This window comes from Salmo salar, chromosome ssa24 (genome assembly GCF_905237065.1).
Source record: "Salmo salar chromosome ssa24, Ssal_v3.1, whole genome shotgun sequence".
NCBI lineage: Eukaryota > Metazoa > Chordata > Actinopteri > Salmoniformes > Salmonidae > Salmo > Salmo salar.
Genome location: NC_059465.1, coordinates 14,237,632 through 14,262,557, shown reverse-complemented (window position 1 = coordinate 14,262,557; position 24,926 = coordinate 14,237,632). Strand labels below are relative to the sequence as shown.

The window sequence follows — 24,926 nt, the reverse complement described above, 5'->3', positions numbered from 1 at the left end:
TCTCTCTGTCTCTCTCTCTCTGTCTCCCTCTCTCTGTCTCCCTCTCTCTGTCTCCCTCTCTCTGTCTCTCTCTCTCTGTCTCTCTCTCTCTGTCTCTCTCTCTCTGTCTCTCTCTCTGTGTCTCTCTCTCTGTGTCTCTCTCTCTCTCTCTCTCTCTCAGTCTCTGTCTCTCTCTCTCTGTCTCTCAGTCTCTCTGTCTATCTCTCTGTCTCACACTCTCACAGTCTCTCTCAGTCTCTCTCTCTCTGTCTCAGTCTCTCAGTCTCTCTCTCAGTCTCTCTCTCTCTCTGTCTCTCTCTCTCAGTCGCTCTCTTAGTCTCGCTTAGTCTCTCTCTCAGTCTCTGTCTCTCTCTGTCTCTCTCTGTCTCTCTCTGTCTCTCTCTCAGTCTCTCTCTCTGTCTCTCTCTCTCTCTTAGTCTCTCAGTCTCTCTGTCTCTCAGTCTTTCTCTCTGTCTCACAGTCTCTCTGTCTCACACTCTCACAGTCTCTCTCTGTCTCTCTCTCAGTCTCTCTCTCTGTCTCTCTCTCTGTCTCTCTCTGTCTCTCTCTGTCTCTCTCTGTCTCTCTGTCTCTCACACCGTCTCAGTCTGTCTCTCTCTCACAGTCAGTCTCTCTCTCTCTCTGTCTCTGTGTTTGAGTTGGCAGGTCAGGTCTCTGGTAACAATGGCACAAAGGGCTCTTCCTCAGTATTAATTAGAAAAGTGTGAGCCTCTGATTTGAAGGCTTAATTTGTTTTGATATGTGTTATCTAATGACTGTGTGTTAGTGAAGGCTAGTGGAGGCGGAGGAGATGGAAAAATTCCCCTTGGGGGTAATAAACGATAAGGGTGGGGAGAGACATTCTTACTTTATGGGGTATTATGGAGGCAGTGGATATGAGAAGTTTAAAAACAATGCTTGTGTCCCAAATGGCATCCTATTCCCTATATAGTGCACTACTTCTGACCAGAGCCCTATATGCAATAATACAATACAAAATACTTTAGTTCCTTTAGCATCACGTCCAATATAGCAGTCTTCTATTTTTAATATAGGGACAGAGGGAACATTGAGTCATTTAGGTCAAGTAAGCCTCCAACCACACTAACAGAAGCAATACGCCTGTTTCTCACTACAAACCCCTTATTACAAGGGGTTACACCAGCGAATAACACAATGCAATAATATTTTCATATGGTTTACTCATAAACATAACCTCGAAGTAAACCCAGTATGAAAACACCCACAACGGAGTATGACTATCATAGACACAAACCAGTTGAAAAACAGCCACAAACACACAGCTGGGTTAAGTGTTACTCCAACACATTACACCTAGCTACAGCACGAGTACAAATGGCCACAGACCATAAGTGTTTGTAGCTAAACAGTCCCAAACTCTATGGCAGTTACCATTATGGCACCCTATTCCCTCTGGGCTCTGGTCAAAAGTAGTGCACTATAAAGGGCATAGGGTACCATTTGGGAGTTATCCTGTGTAATCAGTTACAGACCACAACCCCTGTCTGTCCACCTGGCACTGCTCCTGGTCTGACTCAGCAGAAACAGCCTGTTCAGGTCTGTCATTGTGGACTGTTTGTCCCCACTAAACAACTAGTCCACCAGGGAACAATACTTGGAAGTGAAAATATACACTGAAGCAAAGTCTAATGAAATCAACAATGCAAAGCGAAAAGCTCAATGAGAAAAACAATCGAATGGCATGTTATCGACCCGGGGCGAGGAGGGCAAGGCATTGGGAGCCCAGAGAGCTCACCAAGTCTATGCTGGGAAAGCCTTGATATAAGCTTTATGTAACATTACAGACCAAAGCCTCTGGAGCCACTGTAAAAAAGCTATCCAATACACAATGAAGTTGACAACAACATAATAATAACAGATGAATAATAACAACAAATGGATTATTGTTTTGTTTTACCACTGACTGGGCTCACACACATGCTCTTACTGACTGGGCTCACACACATTACACATCTAACGTGGGAGTCAGTGGGTGGACAAAACGCTGACTCCTTGTTAGATTCCACTAGGTCCCTCACTCAAAAACAACTTTCATTCAAAACTGAATTTGTTAACTTAATATCCAAAATGATTTAGTCTTTCCAGGAAATGTCTTGAGACTAACCCTCCTGCTACACCCATGGAGTCAGCGGGTGTGACAGAGCCCCAACAATACTCACTCTGAGGGGAGCAGACTGAGGGTGTTAGACCCCAACGCCACTCCCTACACACACACACACACACCTCTCTCTCTGCAGCCTCAGCTCTTGGGCTGAAATAATCTGTCGTCAGATGGACAGCAGGAGAGAGTGTGTGTGTGTGTGTGTGTGTGTGTGTGTGTGTGTGTGTGTGTGTGTGTGTGGAGAGGAGTGGTGGAGCGAGATGGCCAGGGAGAGGGTGCCCCACCCTTTCAACATTACACAACTAGCCTCTCTGACTCCATGTCCCTGCTTCATCTATAGCCCCCATGGACCCTTACCCCTGGGCCTAAGAAGCTCCAGCTAATCCTGTAGGAATCATAGACTCAGACATCGGGCTCTGGTCAAAGGTATTGCACTATATAGCAATAGGATGCCATCTGGGATGCATCCTCATTCAGACTTCCTGATGCCTGCACCATACTCTAGCTGCCCAGACAGTAATGTACTGTAGCATACAGGTGTACAGGTGCCCAGGCTAACAGAGCTCCTCACAGCTCTGCCTTGGAAAACAAAGTAGCTTTCTTATTTCTTTCAGATTAGAAATGAAAGAGGTGAAGCAACGAGTGACTCGTTCTGAAAGAGCACTTAAACAAAGACATCAAATCGGCATTCCTGACCTAGTCAGTGGACCATTAGAGCAGAGGTCCTTCCTGTAATTACTGTACCAGGCAGACTGGACAGGCCCTGGTGGGTCTGCCCAGCCAGGGGGCATGGGAGTGGAGGGGTGGGGGGCAGACAGTTACCAAGGTAACTGGTGGGATTAACGCTTAATATTAAAAAAAGCAACGAATGAAAGTACACCGCCTTCCCCCCTTCTCGACTGATCCACAGACCACCCACCTCAACCTATGATCACAGAGAGTGAAGGAGAGTACAATACACACAGTATTAATTAAGCCATGTAGTAATGTACTTTATATATATGCTATAATCACCAAGGAACATGTCAGTTTAAGAGTTTGAAAGGAGCTAATGAAAATACCTCTGTCTGGTTCTGGTTGTCACAGTGCAGTTTCACAGTTTCAAAAGAGGTTGAACATAAATGTTTTAAAATCAAAGAAGAAACTATTAAAGTAATATCATTACTTATATTATTAGTCTCTTAAACTAATAAATAGATTATATGTCTTTCTTTAGAAGGGGTGTTGGACAGGCCACTTCAGACGGTGACCGTAAGATGTTACAAATGCAAGGAAACTGGCTGTTATCTCACCAAAACACTGTTTCGGGCCAAGAAACACATCAACGAACTGGTACCCACTTTAAGCCCAAAAGCAAATTCTGTCCCATGGTTAACAACTCCTCGATTAATACCTATTGTAGGTTAGTCGAACAAGAAGCCATGTCAGTGTATACGAGACAAACAAACCACATTCAGAAAAATCTCACTAGAACAGAAGAACAGGCACTTATTGAATTAATGAAAGATTCATCTTTGGTTATTAAACCTGCAGACAAAGGGGGGTGCTGTGGTTGTTTTAGACTATGAAAAATATAAAGAAGAAATTCAGAGACAACTCAGTAATGAACGTTTCTATAGAAAACTGAGTGTTGATCCCATACAGGTGTTCCCAGGGGATATATGCTCTAATCTGGAACAAGCCCTATTAAACCACCTTATCTCAAAACCTGAATATGAATATCTTTGCTGTAAATGTGCCATACGTCCATGCCTGTATATTTTACCGAAATTACACAAACCTAAAACACAACAAGGCAATTATCCAGGCAGACCAGTGGTTGCAGGAATAGGCTCAATGCTGGAGCCATTGTCGAACTTTATAGAAGCTTTTATTAAAACTCATGTGCAAGCATTGCCATCATATGTAAAAGACTCTATAGACTTCATAAACAAGATCTCACCAATAACGGGTTTAAAAGAAGACTGTATTCTGGTCACATTAGATGTCGAGAGTCTAAAAACCAGCATTCCCCATGTGGAAGCACTAGCACACTATTTGGGAGACAGAGATACTAATGAATATCCACCAACAAACTTTATTCTAGAGCTGGCAGAATATGTTTTGAAGTATAACTATTTTAGGTTTGATGATGAATACTACCTCCAAACGAATGGAACATCGATGGGCTCCACATTCGCTCCGAGCTATGCTAACCTTTATGTGGGTCTATTTGAAGAACGTTTTGTCAAAAATGAAAACGAAAACCCATTTTTGAATAAAATCTTGAAGTTTTATCGATATATTGACGACATTTTTTTGCATATGGGAAGGAACTGAACAAGAGCTGTCAGATTTTATGGCACTACTCAATGACATTGACCCCAATCTCAAACTCACTATTGAGTGAAACACGAAACGTGTTCATTACCTCGATATGTGGATTGAGAAATCAAATGGAACCCTGTTTACAACTCTATATAGAAAAGAAACGGACAGAAATACTCTATTACAGGGGGACAGCTTCCACCCTGAGACATTAAAAAGAGGACTTCCAAGAAGCCAATTTTTCAGACTGCGCCGTATATGCCACTCCACCGATGATTATGCAGAAAAAGCAGCGGAGATGCGCATTGGGTTTCTAAGAAGAGGCTATTCGCAACAATGTGTGGATGAAGCTCTTAATTTGGCATTGGGAAAAACACGAGATGAATTGTTACAAAAAAGACCCACTAAAGCAAAAGAACACTCCATAATGTTCACAACCACATGTACTTTGAATTCGCGAAAAGTGGGAGGTGTGGTCAAGAAACACTGGCATATTTTATCATCGGACCCAGTTTTGCCGGCTGAATTTAAAAATCCACCACTTATTGTGTATAGGAGAGGTCGCAATTTACGCGATAAATTGGTTCATGCCAACTGCCAGCCACGAAAGAAAATCAGACAGGCTCTTTTACGCCCTCTACCAAATGGTAGCTATAAATGCAGAGGATGTGCACAGTGCAACAATATGATGAAGTGTGAATATTTCTGCCACCCCCACACAGGAAAACGGTTTCAAATAAATGATATCATCACGTGTACCACCACCCATGTTATTAACATTATTAAATGTCCATGTGGGCTCTGCTATGTCGGTAAGACCTCCCACTCTCTCAAACAGAGAATTAGTGAACATAAAAGTTCAATCAGGCGAAACGACAGGGATTATCCAGTCGCAGTACATTTTAATGACTTAAAACATGACATTTCTACCTTTAGATTTTGTGGCATAGAGAAAGTCAAGTTATCAGACAGGGGAGGTGATATTAATAATACTCTGAGCAAAAGAGAATGTTTTGGGATTTTCACCCCCAGACATTATTTCCCAAAGGACTTAATGATGAAATGCCTATGTATGTTATGTTGTGAATTTGAACATGAATGATGTGCCTATTTAAGATTACTCTGATGTTTTTCGTATGATGTACCCAATGATTAATGAAAACTTGCTATGTCCTCATTGTGGTTTTATGGACGTGTTCAATGCGTCTTATTTATACACTTTTGTAATATTTGTGAAATGCATATTGTTATGTTTGGTAGCACTTATTCATTTATTTTCCTTTGCCTCCAACCCCTTTCCATGCGTGGAACGGATGTGGGTGGGGCTAGGTCTACATAGAGGTGCTGTTTTCAGAAAATTCACAAAAGCTCTGACGAAGGCCGTTAGGCCGATACGTAAGCTTATTAAATATCAGTGATACTATCAAGAGCAGTGTGCGGTTTCCCTTTTCCTTCATCCTGTTATCTCACTGTAAAAGGCCTGTTCCTAATCCACTCCTGAAGAGGTATTTGTGTGTTGAAGTCATTTTCTCTCCATGGAGGGAAACTTATATTTATTGTTTTAAATTCTGCAGAAGCGCAGGCATGCCCTGACACAATTACTACCACAGGGCAGAAAAATAAATACACCTGCGTCCTAGGGAGGAAAGGGACTGGGCAACGACCACACAGACACAGACATACACAGCAGAGAGGGCTGAGTAAGGATGAGGTCATCATCACTGTTCACCGAGTATTTTTGTGTTGGAAAATACCCATTAGAAGCTTAGAGGATTAAAGAGAAACAGTGCAGGACTTGAGGAGGCAATACAAGGTCTTTGGCTAACTCCACCACTGAATGCTACTATCCAGATCATTGAGGCTAATGCTAGGCTAAGCCAACTACAGTGTATGTGTAGGACTGACTGGCTAGCTATACCTTAGCAGCTCGCTGACTAGCTAACTGTACTCCACTGTAACTGTATGAGCCTCGAGAATGAGGTACATTTCTATGTTAATCTACCAGCATAGGTGCCTGATCAATGGAGCAAACGGAGCAGCTGCACCCCCACTTTCTTACTAGAAAATGATCATGATCCATTGAGCAATTTGTGATTAGTAATGTTTTGAGCTACTCTGTATTACTCCGGTACTAGATAGGTACACCCATCTAGTACCGAATCAGACCCCCGATGTTCTTCCACAACTGCCTGAATTCTTCAGGGCATTTTACAAGGTGTCGGAAATGTTCCACTGGGATGTTGGAACAGTCCCTTCCATCTCATCCCAAAGATGCTCTATTGGGTTGAGGTCTGGGGACTGCACATGTTCCAGGCGATGTTCTTCTACTCCTCAACTGTCCAGTGTTGGTGATCGCGTGCCCCCTGGAACTGCTTCTTCTTGTTCCTAGCTGAAAGCAGTGGAACCCGGTGTGGTCGTCTGCTGCAATAGCCATCCGTGACAAGAATCGACAAGTTGTGCGTTCCAAGATGCCGTTCTGCACATCACGGTTGTAAAGCTTGTACGTTTATTGTGCTATAGCGTGATATAAACATAATTCAATATAATTACAATGCAAGAACCCAAATGTCGCCCCTGGGTATAGCTACATATCAGTATCATCATCGAAATAAATAACCACAGAAATAGAATGTAGGCACTTGGTAGCCTATTACTTTTCCTGGTTGTAAATGGAACTGTACGTATTGGACGTACATGTTTATGGTAGGCCGGGATTACTTAATTGAATACTTGGGTGAGTCAAATTTGATCCACAGAAGTGCCATATTGCAACGTGTTGCTGAACTAATAAGCTGCGTGATTTCCCGTGTTTGAAGCGGGCCTATAGGCCTGTTTAGATGGTATGGTGTACAGTATATACATATGAGATGAATAATGTAGGTTAGGTAAACATTATCTAATATAAATAATATAAAGTGGCAAGTGATAAATTGATTACATCAATTTTCCCATTATTAAAGTGGCTTGAGTTGAGTCAGTATGTTGGCAGCAGCCACTCAATGTTAGTGATGGCTGTTTAACAGTCTGATGGCCTTGAGATAGAAGCTGTTTTTCAGTCTCTCGGTTCCAGCTTTGATGCACCTGTACGGACCTCGCCTTCTGGATGTTAGCGGGGTGAACAGGCAGTGGCTCGGGTGGTTGCTGTCCTTGATGATCTTTTTGGCCTTCCTGTGACATCGGGTGGTGTAGGTGTCCTGGAGGGCAGGTAGTTTGCACCCGGTGATGCGTTGTGCAGACCTCACTACCCTCTGGAGAGCCTTCCGGTTATGGGCGGAGCAGTTGCCGTACCAGGCAGTGATACAGCCCGACAGGATGCTCTCGATTGTGCATCTGTAAAAGTTTGTGAGTGTTTTTGGTGACAAGCCGAATTTCTTCAGCTTCTGAGGTTGAAGAGGCGCTGCTGCGCCTTCTTCACCACGCTGTCTGTGTGGGTGGACCATTTCAGTTTGTCCGTGATGTGTATGCCGAGCAATTTAAAACTCTCCACCCTCTCCACTACTGTCCCGTCAATGTAGATTGGGGGCTGCTCTCTCTGCTGTTTCCTGAAGTCCACGATCATCTCTTTTGTTATGTTGACATTGAGTGTGAGGTTATTTTCCTGACACCACACTCCGAGGGCCCTCACCTCCTCCCTGTAGGCCGTCTCGTCGTTGTTGGTAATCAAGCCTACCACTGTAGTGTCGTCTGCAAACTTGATGATTGAGTTGGATGCGTGCATGGCCACGCAGTCGTGGGTGAACAGGGAGTACAGAAGAGGGCTGAGAACGCACCCTTGTGGGGACCCAGTGTTGAGGATCAGCGGGGTGAAGATGTTGTTACCTACCCTCACCACCTGGGGGCGGCCCGTCAGGAAGTCCAGGACCCAGTTGCACAGGGCGGGTTCGAGACCCAGGGTCTCGAGCTTAATGACGAGTTTGGAGGGTACTATGGTGTTAAATGCTGAGCTGTAATCGATGAACAGCATTCTTACATAGGTATTCCTCTTGTCCAGATGGGTTAGGGCAGTGTGCAGTGTGATGGCGATTACGTCGTCTGTGGACCTATTGGGTCGGTAAGCAAATTGGAGTGGGTCTAGGGTAACAGGTAGGGTGGAGGTGATATGGTCCTTGACTAGTCTCTCAAAGCACTTCATGATGACGGAAGTCTGCTTGGCTTGGTAAGTAATATCCATCAAATAAGCCATTTCTACCATCTTTGGATTAAATATGTATGCTGTTAATCTTAAACATTTTCATGGTGACAGCAGTTCAAACAACGGCGCCAAGAAAAGTTAAGACCCCCCCCAGGATCCCTGTGGAGCTGTAGTCGAGCTAGTTCACACAGTAGCAGCAGGGCTGAGAGGACTGAGGATTCATGGGGGAGTCGACAGGACCGAGACAATGACGGGAAAGCTGTGACAGCACCACAGGCCGTGGCCTGGGTGAAATATGGCAGCTGCATGGCCAAACTGCCTTCCGTGAGAACAGTGGACGGGGGAGAGAAAAGGGGAGAGGGCTGAACAATTGGTTGTCCCCTGGCTCGTTGCAAGAATAGAACTCCTCCTGAGCTCTCTAGCCCTCTCTGACCTCTTCCTCACTTCAAACTACAGAGGCCATGTACTGTCTCAGAGTACTAAACTACTAGTAGCAGTTGCAGTCAAATACCCAACTCAAGTGCTACTATACAGATACAGCAGGTTAGTGAGTACATTCAGTACAGTGTACTAGCACTACATGCCATCCCTCATCAACATAATTTAAAACCCATTGCTGAATCAACATTTGTATTCTCTTTTCATATATCACTCTAGAAATGCTAAATGTCCATTATAGCTGATGCAGGATATGCCAGAATTCTGTATTCTCATTTTATTTCAGTAGAATTGTCCTAGACAGGATCCAGTCTAAACCAGCTCCTGTATAACATCTGATCAGATAGAGATCAGTAGTGAGGTGGTTTATGAGTAAAAAAACCCAGGTCACAGTATGCCTTGCATGGGCAGGAGCCTATTTCCTGTTTCTGTAGCATTTTTACAGCCTTTGGTATGACTCATCCAGGGATTGAACTCACAACCTTCCAATCTGAGGTCAGGCACTCTAACCACAAGGCCACTGAGTTGCAGTATCACAGACACAGAGGATAAACTCTCCAATATATCCTGCTCAGGGCTACTTATGAGTTACAGACCACTGCAATCTCAGCCAGGGAAACGTAGGGTTACTTGCTTAACCCCGGTTCTATGAGAATATGAATGAGATATGTCACTTATGGGATATGCCTTAGGGCGGGTCACAAGCTCGAAGAATCAAATCACACAGTCTGTTGGAGACAGACAGGTTGAGTGGCGAATGAGGTGAGCTCCTTTCCTCAACTTGTCATTCTCAAGCATGCGTCTCTTCTTCGTACTCTTGCGAGCAGGAAAAAGCGGTGACACATCTCACTCATATTCTCATAGACCCTATATTTCTAATACTTGTTTCGATGTGTCACTTATGGGATATGGCAAACTCCCGTAACTCAGACATGTTCTCCGAAGCAAGGGTAGCTCCAACAGCATCACCCCTCAGAGGCTCCGATACCGAGGACAATATGCACCAATGAAGGTGCAGTGAGATCCAGTCGGTAAAACCTCAAAAGTATCTGGGGTGGCCCAACATGCTGCCTCGCAAATCTCTTGTTAAGAGATGCCTTTGAACAGTGTCCAAGAGGTAGCCATACCTCTGGTGGAATGAGCCTTCAGGCCCTCCGGGGGCTGTAAACCCCTGCTCTGCTTGGCTACCTGCCACCCTACTTTTTCCACATTTTGTTACCTTACAGCCTTATTATAAAATGTATTACATTTTTCCCTCATAAATCTACACACAATACCCAATAATGACAAAGCAAAAACAGCTTTTTATAAATGTTTGCTAATGATTTTTTTTTACTGAAATATCTTATTTACATAAGTATTCAGACCCTTTGCTATGAGACTCGAAATTGAGCTCCTGTGCATTCTGTTTCCATTGATCATCCTGTGGTAAATTCAATTGATTAAACATGATTTGGAAAGGCGGGCCTCCCGAGTGGGGCAGCGATCTAAGGCACTGCATCGAAATGCTAGAGGTGTCACTACAGACCCGGGTTTGACCCCGGGCTGTATCACAACCGTCCGTGATCGGGAGTCCCAAAGGGCGGTGCACAATTGACCTAGTGTTGTCCGGGTTAGGGAAGGGTTTGGCCGTGTGGGCTTTACTTGGCACATCGCGCTCTAGCGACTCCTTGTGGCGGGCCGGGCACCTGCAGGCTGACCTCGTCATCAGGTGAACGGTGTTTCCTCCGACACATTGGTGTGGCTGGCTTCCGGGTTAAGCGGGCGGGTGTTAACCTCTCTAGGGTAGGGGGCAGTATTTGCACGGCCGGATAAAAAACGTACCCGATTTAATCTGGTTATTACTACTGCCCAGAAACTAGAATATGCATATAATTGTTTGATTTGGATAGAAAACACCCTAAAGTTTCTAAAACTTTTTGAATGGTGTCTGTGAGTATAACAGAACTCATATGGCAGGCAAAAACATGAGAAGATTCCAAACAGGAAGTGCCCTCTCTGACCATTTCTTGGCCTTCTACACTCTCTTTATTGAAAACTGAGGATCTCTGCTGTAACGTGACACTTCCTACGGCTCCCATAGGCTCTCAGAGGGCGCCAGAACGTTGAATGATGACTTTGCAGGCCATGGCTGAAAAACAGTAGCGCATTTGGTAAGTGGTCGATCCGAGAACAATGAGACTGGCGCGCGCATGCACGTGAAGAGTCCATTTTAGATTTTTAGTCTTTGAACGAAAACAGGGTTTCCCGGACGGAATATTATCACTTTTTTACGAGAAAAATCGCATAAAAATTAATTATAAACAGCGTTTGACATGCTTCAAAGTACGGTAATGTAATATTTAGATTTTTTTTGTCACGATATGCGTCACCCTTCGGATAGTGTCTTGAACGCACGAACAAAACAGAGGATATTTGAACATAACTATGGATTATTTTGAACCAAACCAACATTTGTTATTGAAGTAGAAGAACAACAAAGGTAATCCAATTTTTCTTATAGTAAATCTGAGTTTGGTGAGTGCCAAACTTGGTGGGTGTCAAAATAGCTAGCCCGTGATGGCGAGCTATCTACTCAGAATATTGCAAAATGTGCTTTTGCCGAAAAGCTATTTTAAAATCGGACATAGCGATTGCATAAAGGAGTTCTGTATCTATAATTCTTAAAATAATTGTTATGCTTTTTGTGAACGTTTATCGTGAGTAAATTCACCGGAAGTTTGCGGTGGGTATGCTAGTTCTGAACGTCACATGCTAATGTAAAAAGCTGGTTTTTGATATAAATATGAACTTGATTGAACAAAACATGCATGTATTGTATAACATAATGTCCTAGGTGTGTCATCTGATGAAGATCATCAAAGGTTAGTGCTGCATTTAGCTGTGGTTTGGGTTTATGTGACATTATATGCTAGCTTGAAAAATGGGTGTCTGATTATTTCTGGCTGGGTACTCTGCTGACATAATCTAATGTTTTGCTTTCGTTGTAAAGCCTTTTCGAAATCGGACAGTGTGGTTAGATTAACGAGAGTCTTGTCTTTAAAATGGTGTAAAATAGTCATATGTTTGAGAAATTGAAGTAATAGCATTTCTAAGGTATTTGAATATCGCGCCACGGGATTCCACTGGCTGTTGAGTAGGTGGGACGATTTCGTCCCACATACCCTAGAGAGGTTAAGAAGCGCTGTTTGCTGGGTCATGTATCGGAGGACGCATGACTCGACCTTCACCTCCCGAGCCTGTTGGGGAGCTGCAGTGATGAGACCAGATCAAAATTGGGCAGAAAAAGGGGTAATATAAGGTCCCACAGTTGACAGTGCATGTTAGAGCAAAAACCAAGCCATGAGGTCGAAGGAATTGTCCATAGAACTACAAGACAGGATCGTTTTGAGGCACAGATCTGGGGAAGGGAACCAAAACATTTCTGCAGCATTCAAGGTCCCCAAGAACACACTGACCTCCATCATTCTTAAATGGAAGAAGTTAGGAACCGCCAAGGTTCTTCCTAGAGCTGGCCGTCCGGCAAAACTGAGCAATCGAGGAAGAAGGGCCTTGGTCAGGAAGGTGACCAAGACCCGATGGTCACTCTAACAGAGCTCCAGAGTTCCTCTGTGGAGATGAGAGAACCTTCCAGAAGGACAACCATCTCTGCAGCACTCCACCAATCAGGCCTTTATGGTAGAGTGGTCAGATGGAAGCCACTCCTCAGTAAAAGGCACATGACAGCCCACTTGGAGTTTGCCAAAAGGCACCTAAAGGACTCTCAGACGATGAGGAACACGATTCTCTGGTCTGATGAAACCAAGATTGAACTCTTCGGCCTGAATGCCAAGCCTCACGTCTGGAAAGAAACCAGGCACCACTCATCACCTGGCCAGTACCATCCCTACGATGAAACATGGTGGTGGCAGAATCATGCTGTGGAGATGTTTTTCAGCGGCTGAGAGACTAGGAGACTAGTCAGGATCGAGGGAAAGATGAACTGAACAAAGTAGAGAGAGATCCTTGATGAAAACCTGCTCCAGAATGCTCAGGAACTCAGACTGGGGTGAAGGTTCACCTTCCAACAGGACAACGACCCTAAGCACACAGCCAAGACAACACATGAGTGGCTTCGGGACAAGTCTCTGAATGTCCTTGAGTGGCAGCCAGAGCCTGGACTTGAACCCGATCGAACATCTCTGGAGAGACCTGAAAATAGCTGTGTAGCAACGCTCTCCATCCAACCTGACAGAGCTTGAAAGGATCTGCAGAGAAGAATGGGAGAAAGTCCCAAAATACAGGTGTTGTAATGAGATCCTGTGTGTAGCTGGTGAAGAGAGTCAGGCGCAGGACAGGAGATATGAGTAATCAATGTACTTTACTCAAAACACAAAATCAAATGCAAAAAATATGTGAGCACAAAGATACGGACCGTCTTACAATAAACAATTACTCACAAACAAACATGGGGGAACAGAGGGTTAAATAATGAACAAGTAATTGGGGAATTGAAACCAGGTGTGTAAGACAAAGACAAAACAAATGGAAAATGAAAAGTGGATCGGCGATGGCTAGAAGGCCGGTGACGTCGACCGCCGAACGCCGCCCGAACAAGGAGAGGGACCGACTTCGGTGGAAGTCGTGACAGTACCCCCCCCTTGATGCACGGCTCCAGCTGCGCGCCGACACCGACCTCGGGGATGACCCGGAGGACGAGGCGCAGGGCTATCCGGATGGAGACGGTGGAACTCCCGCAGCAACGAAGGGTCCAAGACGTCCTCCACCGGCACCCAGCATCTCTCCTCCGGACCGTACCTCTCCCACTCCACGAGGTACTGAAGGCCCCTCGCCCGACGCCTCGAGTCCAGGATGGCTCAAACAGCATACGTCGGGGCCCCCTCGATGTCCAGAGGGGGCGGAGGAACCTCCCGCACCTCAGACTCCTGGACTGGACCAGCCACCACCGGCCTGAGGAGAGACACATGGAACGAGGGATTAATACGGTAATCTGGGGGAAGATGTAACCTGTAGCATACCTCATTCAGTCTCCTCAGGACTTTGAATGGCCCCACAAACCGCAGACCCAGCTTCCGGCAGGGCAGGCGGAGGGGCAGGTTTCGGGTCGAGAGCCAGGCCCGGTCCCCCGGTACGAACACCGGGGCCTCACTGCGGTGGCGGTTGGCGCTCGCCTTCTGCCGCCTCAAGGCCGTTGCAGGTGCACATGGGCGGCGTCCCAGGTCTCCTCTGAGCGCTTAAACCATTCGTCCACCGCAGGAGCTTCGATCTGGCTCTGATGCCAAGGTGCCAGAACCGGCTGATACCCCAGTACGCACTGGAAGTGAGAGAGGTTAGTGGAGGAGTGGCGGAGTGAGTTTTGGGCCATCTCTGCCCAGGGGATGAACGCCGCCCACTCCCCCGGCCGGTCCTGGCAATAGGACCGCAGAAACCTACCCACATCCTGGTTTACTCTCTCCACCTGCCCGTTACTCTCAGGGTGAAAACCTGAGGCGAGGCTGACCGAGACCCCAGACGCTCCATGAACGCTCTCCAGACCCTGGACGTGAACTGGGGACCCCGATCAGAGACTATGTCCTCAGGCACCACGTAGTGCCGGAAGACGTGAGTGGGGAGGCAGACCGTAGGTCTCTGTAGGGAGACCGGGCAAAGGGAGGCAACGGCAGGACTTAGAAAACCGATCCACAACGACCAGGATCGTGGTGTTGCCCTGTGAGGGAGGAAGATCCGTCAGGAAGTCCACCAACAGGTGCGACCACGGCCGTTGTGGAACGGGTAGGGGCTGTAACTTCCCTCTGGGCAGGTGCCTGGGAGCCTTGCACTGGGCGCACACCGAGCAGGAGGAAACATAAACCCTCAAGTCCTTGACCAGTACTTCCCACTAAGGCAACGCACCGTCCGACCGATGCCAGGGTGACCAGAGGAGGGTGACGTGTGGGCCCAATCGATCAAACGGTCGCGGACAGTAGACGGAACATACAGGCGCCGAGCTGGACACTGACGAGGAGTGGGCTCTGTGCGTAACGCCCGCTCGATGTCCGCGTCCAGCTCCCACACCACCGGTGCCACCAGGCAAGAGGCCGGAAGTATGGGAGTGTGATCCATGGACCGCTCCTCTGTGTCATACATCCGAGACAGTGTGTCTGCCTTAGCGTTCTGGGAACCTGGTCTGTAGGACAGAGTGAAAACAAAACGGGTAAAGAACATGGCCCACCTTGCCTGGCGAGGGTTCAGTCTCCTCGCCGCCCGGATGTACTCCAGATTGCGGTGGTCAGTCCAGATGAGAAAAGGGTGTTTAGCCCCCTCAAGCCAATGTCTCCACGCCTTCAAAGCCTTGACGACAGCCAACAGCTCCCGGTCCCCCACGTCATAGTGTCGCTGAGCATCCTCGAGAAGAAGGCACAGGGGCGGAGCTTTGGTGGCGTGCCCGAGCGCTGAGTGAGCACGGCTCCTATCCCAGCCTCGGACGCGTCCACCTCCGCTATGAACGCCAAAGAGGGATCCGGATGGGCCAGCACGGGAGCCGAGATAAACAGAGCCCTCAGGTGACCAAAAGCCCTGTCCGCCTCAGCCGACCACTGCAAACGTACCGGGCCCCCCTTCAGCAGTGAGGTAATGGGAGCCGCTACCTGACCAAAACCCCGGATAAACCTCCGGTAGTAAATGGCAAACCCTAGAAACCACTGCACCTTCTTTACCGTAGTGGGAGTCGGCCAATTACGCACAGCTGAAATGCGGTCACTCTCCATCTCCACCCCGGAGGTGGAAATGCAGTACCCTAGGAAGGAGACGGACTGCTGGAAGAACAGGCATTTCTCAGCCTTGACGTACAGGTCATGCTCCAACAGTCGACCAAGCACCCTGCACACCAGGGACACATGCTCAGCGCGTGCAGCAGAGTATATCAGAATGTCATCAATATACACCACTACACCCTGCCCGTGCAGGTCCCTGAAAATCTCGTCTACAAAAGCTTGGAAGACTGATGGAGCATTCATCTACCCGTACGGCCTGACGAGGTACTCATAATGCCCTGAGATAGTACTGAACGCCGTCTTCCACTCGTCTCCCTCCCGGATACGCACCAGGTTGTAAGCGCTCCTGAGATCTAGTTTGGTGAAGAAGCGCGCCCCGTGCATTGACTCAATCGCTGTGGCTATGAGAGGTAGCGGGTAACTGTACCTCACAGTGATCTAGTTTAGGCCTCGATAGTCAATACACGGGCGCAGACCTCCCTCCTTCTTCACAAAAAAGAAACTCGGGGAGGCGGGTGAAGTAGAGGACCGAATGAACCCCTGACGCAGAGATTCGGAGACAAATGTTTCCATAGCCGCCATCTCCGCCTGTGACAGGGGATACACGTGACTCCTGGGAAGTGCGGCGTCTACCAGGAGATTTATCGCACAATCCCCCCGACGATGAGGTGGTAATTGAGTCACCCTCTTCTTAGAGAAGGCGAGAGCCAAGTCGGAATATTCGGGGGGAATGCGCACGGTGGAGACCTCCATGGGCATCGGAGCAGTGGTGCTGGGGGATGGAACCGACAGACCCCGCTCTGGACGTCCGCGGGTAGCCAGCAGGTTATCCAGCCGAATGGACAGGATCACCAGCTGGTCGAAGGTGAGGGTGGTGTCCCTGCAGGCCAACTCCCGACGGACGTCTTGGTGAAAACTGCAGCGATAGTTGTCGATCAGGCCCCTGTTGTTCCATCCCGCGCTGGCAGCCAGGGTCCGAAAGTCCATCGCGCGCTCCTCGACCCCTATACCAGGGGCACCTGCTCCTGCTGACTCCATATACAGGGTGTGAAATTCTGTAAGAGGTGCGTGACTGGCTGCAGGGAAGTCAGGCACAGGAGAGCAGAACTGGGTAATAACCGGAGCAGTTTAATATGCAAAACCAACAGCACCCAGAACAACAAAATATGGGTACAAAAGAACCCGTCGCGAACCAGTCAGAGTGCACAAACACTTTACAACAAACAATTTCACACACAGACATGGGGGGAACAGAGGGTTATATACACGACAAGTAATGAGGGAATGTAAACCAGTTGTGTGGGAAAACAAGACAAAACAAATGGAAAATGAAAGGTGGATCGGCGATGGCTAGAAGACCGGTGACGTCGACCGCCGAACGCCGCCCGAACAAGGAGAGGAACCGACTTCGGCGGAAGTCGTGACAGGTGTCAAACTCAATCACCGCACAGGCAATATTGAAAAAAAACACAAGAAATTCACAGGCAGACATAGCCTATATGTTTGCTTTTAGCAAAATACGTGCATACAACTGCAACTCAAACTGCCCATTGTTTTATTAAAAAAATATACCACTTTATAATGTCCACTTATAAACGCACATAATGTAGGATGCTGTATATAGCATTTTAACATAAATAAAACAAGAGATAAATCATATTTGTCCAGCCTTTCCTGCTATCCTTGCAGATATAAATAATATTCTGCGACATAATCAAAAAGTATTTAAAAACTGCCGATAACAAAAACGTAGGTAGGTTCACTAGGTTGTTGTAGCAATAACTTTTCAACTTAAAACATGTTTTTCATTGTTCGCGCTGCATGGATCACTGGTGCGGTTGAATGCAGCAATACTGTATGGTGTGCTAAAAATGTATTGCAGTTGATTAGCCAGCCTAGGCTACTGCTCAAATGTTGCTGTAATAGGCCTACATGTATTCCATTTGTATGGTGTTTTGATGCAGGTTTTTTTTTTTTTGATATTTATTGTAAAGCTTTAAAAAACTAAGCCAGACTGCAACATTTTAGTATCCTAGGACACACATAAACAGCGCAGCTGGATGCGAACGCATCAGGCTGTGTAATTTCATAAAGTAGATGACTCAACTGTTGATTCAATTATACTGGCCCGTGTGTCCTAGTGTCCTTTAGTAGTAATTTATACTTGGGTGTGAATCCTTTATCTAATACATTTTTGATAACCAAGATTACATTTTCTGTGTACATTGGAACCAAACTTTGGCATCGACATTTAGCCTAAAACACTTTGAACTTTCGGTCCGGTAGAAGATTTGGTCAGTGCCATTAAAACCTGTTTGGGATAGGGGTTCCGCTAGCGGAACGTTTCGGCAACATCCGAAACGTCCGAAATTCAAAAAAACGTATTACAAATATTTAACTTTCATACATTCACAAGTGCAATACACCAAATTAAAGCCTAACTTCTTGTTAATCTAGCCACCATGTCAGATTTCAAAAAGGCTTTACAGCGAAAGCAAACCATGCTATTATCTGAGGAAGCACCCCATCAAACAAACACATGACAATCATAATTCAACCCACCAGGCGGGACACAAAACTCAGAAATAACGATATAATTCATGCCTTACCTTTGAAGATCTTCTTCTGTTGGCACTCCAATATGTCCCATAAACATCATAAATGGTCCTTTTGTTCGATAAATTCCGTCGTTATATCTCCAAAATGTCAATTTATTTGGCGCGTTTTATTCAGAAAAACACCGGTTCCAACTCGCGCAACATGACTACAAAATATCTAATAAGTTACCTGTAATCTTGATCCAAATATTTCAAACAACTTTCCTAATACAACTTTAGGTATTTTTTTTATTAAATAATCTATAAAATGTAAGGATAAACTGTGTTCAATACAGGACAAAAACAAAGTGAAGCGAGCTTTCAGGTCGTGCACCCCAACCACAACAGTACACTAGACTCGACCCTCGTTCTGAACAGCCATACTTCTTCATTACTCAAAAGAAAAACATCAACCAATTTCTAAAGACTGTTGACATTCAGTGGAAGCAATAGGAACTGCAAGCAAGTGCCTTAGAAATCTAGATCCCCATTGAAAACACTGTCACCTCAAAAAAGAATCCTGGATGGTTTGTCCTCAGTTTTTCGCCTGCCAAATAAGTTCTGTTATACTCACAGACATAATTTTAACAGTTTTGGAAACGTTAGAGTGTTCTCTATCCAGATATACCAATTATATGCATATCCTAACTTCTGGACCTGAGTAGCAGGCAGTTTACTTTGGGCACACTTTTCATCCAAAATTCCGAATGCTGCCCCCTATCCTAAAAACGTTTTAAGGGCAGCTGCAAATGTTTAGTGATGATATGATACAGCGCACTGGCTGACTCGTGGGTGTGTGTGTGTGTGGGTCTGGGAGGAGGGGTGTTTGTGTTTCAATGCACTGCCTTTGGCATAGCACGTTGGCACTAGCAGTGCTTGCTGGGACTTGTAGTGTAGCGCATTACGGGCGGTATAGAAGAAGGACAAAATTAATTGACAACCCAAATCATTGCGTGGTCCAAAAGGTTGTGCAAGAAGCATAACACTTTTAGTTAAAGAGCATTGGAAAGGAATATGTTTTCAGTCACACCACTTTTGTCCATACAGTGAGCGTGTTGAAGGGGCTCTTGCACTCTGGATAGTCTCAATGACTGCGAGGCAAGCCTGTTGAATGAAGATTTATCCAGGCCCAGAGGGCCATGGGTTCCGGGTGAGGGTGTAAAATCTCTCTGTTCGCCTGGGTCAAAAGATCCCTGTGTAACTGTAGTTGCCAGGGATCTTCATAAAGCAGGAGAATGATCTCCGCTAACCACAGCCTGCCTGGCCATCGAGGGGCTACTATGTCTTGTTGAGGGGAATAAATCAGAGGAGGAAACACGTAGAGTCGTATTGTCTGTCCTGACAAGGATGTGACAATTTCAAATGATGGGCAGAAAGTGTATCAATGCATGAAACACATTCAGCAGTTTGAGGTCATTTATATGACAATGGTGGAGATGTGGTGATCACAATCCATTTATTGCTCTTCCCTCGCGAACTGCACCCCACCCTGTGAGTGACGTATCTGTCATCACCACCTTCTTCAATGACAGTACCCCTAAGGGAGTGCCTGAAACAAAGATCGAGGGGTTCGTCCAGTGACGGAGAGTTGAGAGACAGTCCGATTGCGGTGCCGTTGTGGACACAGACGAAGGGCAGCAACCCAAAGTCTCTCATTCTCAGTAGTCCCAGCTGTACTACTGAGATGGTGGACGCCATCAACCCCAGAACTCAGACACACGTTCTGAGAGTGACCTCTTGAACATGGCGAGGCACTGTTGGATACCACGTGACGCAGTCGTCCGATAGTGTAGCCCGATAAGAGAGAAAATCCAGTTTGACACCTAGATATTCTATTCTCTGTGTGGGCACCAAACAGCTCTTTATCCGCATTATCTTGAACCTTAACTCGGTTAGGTGGGTTACAAGGAAAGCCGTGTCTCGTACCACTTTGCTCCTGTGAAGCGCGTCCGACAGGTTGACTGAAGTGAACCAGTCACCTTGACGAATAGATTGAGACAGCACGTTGAGCATAAGAATATGGAACGTGAACTTTCTCAGAAAGCTGTTGATGATCCGTAGGTCCAGAATTGGGTGTAACTCAGAGGAAATACATAACTCAGAGAAAATACATATTGCACGTTCCACAAGGCTACATTTTGGGTCCGGTACTGTTCAGTTTATATATGTTACCCCTTGGCAGCGTTATCAGAAAGCACAGCATTTATTTTCACAGCTACGCAGACGATACACAACTTTACATTTCTGTGTCACTAGAGGATTTTAGCTCCACGGATATATTATTAGATTGTGTATCGTATAAATCAAGACAAGATCGAGGTACTTATTGTTAGAGCCAAAGCACAGACAGAGAATCAAGCCGCACATTTTAATTCACGGACAATAAAGATAAAACACCAGGTAAAAAACCTAGGTGCTATTTTAGATTCTGAACTAAATTTCAAATCACACATTAGAAATGTGACCAAAATATATTTTTACCACCTATGGAACATTGTCAAGGTGCTGCCGTTTTTCTCTCAGGCTGATACAGAGAGATTCATCCATGCTTTTATTACAAGCAGGCTTGACTACTGTAATGCTCTCCTGTCTGCTCTACCAAAGTTGGTCAACTGCAAAACACACAGAATGCTGCAGCACATGTACTGACCAAAACCAGACAGAGCACACAGAGAACAAAATAAAGGAATGGCGAGAGAGAACGAGAGCAAGGTTTGTTCAATGGTTGATATTGCGCAGGGCGGCTTGTCGGCGGAATAGTCTTGACCCATTGCAGGAAACGTATATTGTTCTCTACAAGTTCTTTCCCCCTAATAATACAGAGAGCGTAGGACTGGTAATGAAGGGAGGTCAACACATTTATCTGACAGATAAACAACGTAAAATGGTGAGAATGTGGCCAGTGAAAAACAAATAAATATCAGGGGGAAACATTCTAGTCATGAATCATTCTACAGCCGAGGGCTTTTTCTGGTGGCTTCTTGGCTGCTGCTTCTCTGACCTCAATAGAAAGACTGGTACTCAACTACCCTAGTATGGCAGGGGAGGGGTATTGTACTACCTAGTCTAACAGGGGAGGGGCACCCAACTACCCTAGTATGGCAGGGGAGGGGTATTGTACTACCTAGTCTAACAGAGGAGGGGCACCCAACTACCCTAGTCTGGCAGGAGGGCAATTGCATAGAGTGACACAGACTCAGATTTTTCACTCTATATGTCAAACAAATGATTGCAAAGTTAAACAAACCATACATCTCTGCACAAGGACTACTTTTAACAATTTCCACAGAAAATTTTACAAAAACACATTTACTTGAAAAACAGTGCAGATGGAAACTTTGGTAACAGAATGATGGCATAAACAGTACAAACAGTAATTCTGTTACCAAACCTTGCATCTGCACTGTTCTTCAAGTAAATGTGTTTTTGTAAAAAAAAAAAAAGGAAATTGTTAAGTTACTGTAGAATTGACCAGGGTAGATGAACATGCAGTTAGAGTAGAGTTACAGAGAGACTTTAAGCATCACAACATTACCATGGCCAGAAGATTCAAGACAAAGAGCCAATAACTTTCAGCATCCAGGAGACTGATGGGAAAAATAATTTATTTTCCATATAAAAATGTATGTAATTGATGCTTAGCGATGGGTAAGATTAACATGCTACGACTATGGGTACGACCGGAGTTTATATATAAATGCCTGGAATATTTCAATTTTGGAGAATCTCTTATAAAATGGGTTAAAGTTATGTATAGTAACTCTAGGTGTAAAATAGTACATAACGGCTACTTCTCAGATTTAAAGTACCAGTCAAAAGTTTGGACACACCCACTCATTCAAGGGTTTTTCTTAATTTTTACTATTTTCTACATTGTAGAATAATAGTGAAGACATCAAAACTTTGAAATAACAGATATGGAATTATGTAGAAACCAAAAAAGCGTTAAATCAAAATATATTTTATATTTGAGATTCTTCAAAGTAGCCACCCTTTGCTTTGACAGCTTTGCACACTCTTGGATTTCTCTCAACCAGCTTCATGAGGTAGTCACCTGGAATGCATTTCAATTAACAGGTGTGCCTTGTTAAAAGTTAATTTGTGGAATTTCTTTCCTTCTTAATGCATTTGAGCCAATCAGTTGTGTTTAAAAAATAAATAATTATATAACCTTTATTTAATTAGGCAAGTCAGTTAGGAACAAATTGTTATTTACAATGGCAGCCTACACCGACCAAACCCGGATGACGCTTGGCCAAATCGCCCTATGGGACTCCCAATCACGGCCGGATGTGATACAGCCTGGTAGGGGTAGTATACAGAAGATAGCCCTATTTGGTAAAAGACCAAGTCCATATTATGGCAAGAACAACTCAAAGTAAAGAGAAACAACAGTCCATCATTACTTTAAGACATGAAGGTCAGTCAATGCAGAACATTTCAAGAACTTTGAAAATTTCTTCAAATGTAATTACAAAAACCAGCACTATGAGGAAACTGGCTCTCATGAGGACCCCCACAGGAAAGGAAGACCGAGAGTTGATGCAGACTATTACATTGATGGAAGCTACACTCTATCTGCAATATTAAAGCTGATCTACCCCCTAAAAAAAAAAATCTCAAAAGATAACTAACTAAATAAATTAAAGAATATGGGTCCTTATGGACAGCTTGGTGCCATGCCTAAATATGGACCTGTGTTATCCAGTGCCCCCCTCCACATCCTACCTATAATGATTTATCTAGTAACTCACTACTAGGCTTGAGCAGTATACCATATACCGGGGTATTTGGAAATAGGTTTTTCAATATAGTCAATACTGTTGAAACTAGTTTTTCTATACATTTTAATATTTGTAGCTATATTTTTTTTAAATACCTGCAGTCAACTTGTGCGATGCGTTAGGAGATAAAGCAGATTGCGTTCTTCATTTCACCTGTCACATTATTTTAAATGATGAAGCTTACGTAGTTCCCCAGAGCAGTTGAGCCAGTCATGTGTTTGTTTGTAAATAGCACAACGGGAGAAAGCGGAAGCAGCTCCAGCTGTGTACTGACAGGGGTCGCATTTTATATTGAAAGTCAAGCGAATTTTTGCTTCAATAGAGTGATCAGGGACGTGCAGCTATAGTTTTCCTTCACAGAAAATACATTAGTGCAACACGTTGGGCAGAAAATATCTTCATTTTCATCAGATGACAACAGAAGTGCAACACTATTTGGCTGGCAGCCACACAAGTAAATTAACTTGTTTGAGATGTGTTAGCGTGCACATCTGTGTAGGCTATCCATTTTGTTTATCCTAATTGCTTGTTAACTGACAGTTGTTATGGGAACGCTAAGTGGACCATGGGAACTAATGCGACAGACAGAGTTTTTAGACAGTTGAACAGGGTGTGCAATTTGTCCCTCTCTCACCCCATTCCATCCCCTCTGACTGTCAGGACACTCACCCTATACAGATAATTTCGCTACATCCGCAATAACATCTGCTAAACACGTGTATTTGATTTGATTTGATCTGGTAAAAGCAAAAAAATATATTTTTTAAATAAGACTGTTTGAGGAGGAATTGTGTGTGTGTGTTTTTACTAATCTGTAACATCAGCACTTTACACAACCAGACTGTGTGAGTCTTCAACAAAGCAGCTGTACAGTGACTGAGTCTGCCATTCTCCACTGGAGCCCAGCTAGGAGAGCTGTTCCCGGCCTGAGTGCCAGGCATGCCCCACTTCGGCCCCATACATGCCAGAGCAGAGGCCTCCCCGCTTGGGGGAAAAGACCACTGTTTCTGGGGTCTGAACATACAATACTAGCTGGGACTGTATCTGACTGTTCTGGCCAGTACAGGGGTTAGTGAGGGGAGGGGGGAGTGTCTCCAGCTGCTAGGTAAGCAAACAAACTTGTTAAAGTATACCTAACGAGACAGCTCAAGCAAAACGAAGTGGGTAGTGGGCAGGAGTTAGACAATAAGATTTTGACTAGTGATTATATTGGATGGATGTTACACACACAAGTGCACACACACATGCAAACCCTGTCCGGATCTGGTTGCTATCCCTCCCACCAGAGAGAAAAAGGCACTGTTGAAACATTTGAAACAAACTGACTCAAACACAAGAATCAAAAGTGGAGGGAGTAGATTAGATAAGAGGAGGATGAGGGGAGATGGAGTGATATCACAGAAACAGGATATCCTATTTACACAGCCTCATTCTCCTCTGCCTAGCGTGGGCTATATCAGCTTAACAAACCTCTCATGGTGTGTGTGATGTCAGACCAGATATCAGGAAATCAGAAGCATGCAGGTCTGCTCCAATAGGAAGCATCTGGAAAGAAGGGACATGTTGTGCTCTCTCGCCCTCTTTTTAATTTGTATTTATTTTTCCTTAATTTAACTAGGCAAGTCAGTTAAGAACAAATTCTTATTTACAATGACGGCCTAGGAACAGTGGGTTAACTGCCTTGTTCAGGGGCAGAACGACAGATTTGTATCTTGTCAGCTCGGGGATTCTATCTAGCAACCTTTCGTTTACTGGCCCAACACTCTACGCTAGGATACCTGCCGCCCCCTTTTC

At 45.1% G+C, this 24,926-nt stretch overlaps 1 protein-coding gene across 1 annotated transcript in view; it reads right to left on the bottom strand.

Annotated features, from left to right (window-relative positions):
* The window catches only part of LOC106585049 (septin-2), a 55,420-nt gene that overhangs the window by 18,982 nt on the left and 11,512 nt on the right, over positions 1-24,926 (bottom strand). The gene's annotated exons all lie outside the window — the stretch shown is intronic.